An 836-nucleotide genomic window follows, 5' to 3' on the forward strand; every position below is an offset into this window, starting at 1 on the left:
TGTGTGTGTGCACATGACGGATGCGCGCAGTCGCCCCCGGGGTTCTAGGCCTCGATAAATGCCGTGTCAAGTGGAATTAAGTTTTAATGATTTCAAATAGAAAGCTGGGCAAAAAAAATTGGATGGGGAAATATTGTGTGTGTGTGTGTGTGTGTGTGTGTGTGTGTGTGTACAGGACAGGAGTGGAGAAAGGGGAAGATTGCAGTTATGACCTTGAGCTAGATCAGGTGGATTAGGGTTAGGTTTGTGAACTTCTCAGTACATATATAAATTTATAAATATATATATATATATATATATATATATATTGATACATATTATATATAGACATACAGGACATATTACATATGAGTACCATAAGTAATATATAACATATATAAGTATATCAATTCTGTATGTATTCTGTATATAACAAGAGGTCCTGTAAGGTCTTGTATATATGTTTAAGTACCTATATGTAGTAATATTTATATACACATGTTGCATATAAAACATACAGGTCATATTAGACACGGGTACTAACATATATAATAACAATATATAATGTATATGTGCTATATAGATATATATATATATATATATATATATATATATATATATATATATATATAGATAGATATGTATACATATTGGGCATTATTATTATTATTACCTATAGGTAACATATATTATACATTATTATTAGGTATTTAGATACATATCATTCACAATGGCCACGATTACACGATGACATACTGCATTGTTTATATATGTATGAAATATTGTTACATATAAAAACTAATTTATATGTTAAACATATGGAACACCTGTGTGTGTGTGTGTGTGTGTGTGTGTGA

The sequence above is a fragment of the Salminus brasiliensis genome, chromosome 24 (assembly GCF_030463535.1).
Source record: "Salminus brasiliensis chromosome 24, fSalBra1.hap2, whole genome shotgun sequence".
Classification (NCBI taxonomy): domain Eukaryota; kingdom Metazoa; phylum Chordata; class Actinopteri; order Characiformes; family Bryconidae; genus Salminus; species Salminus brasiliensis.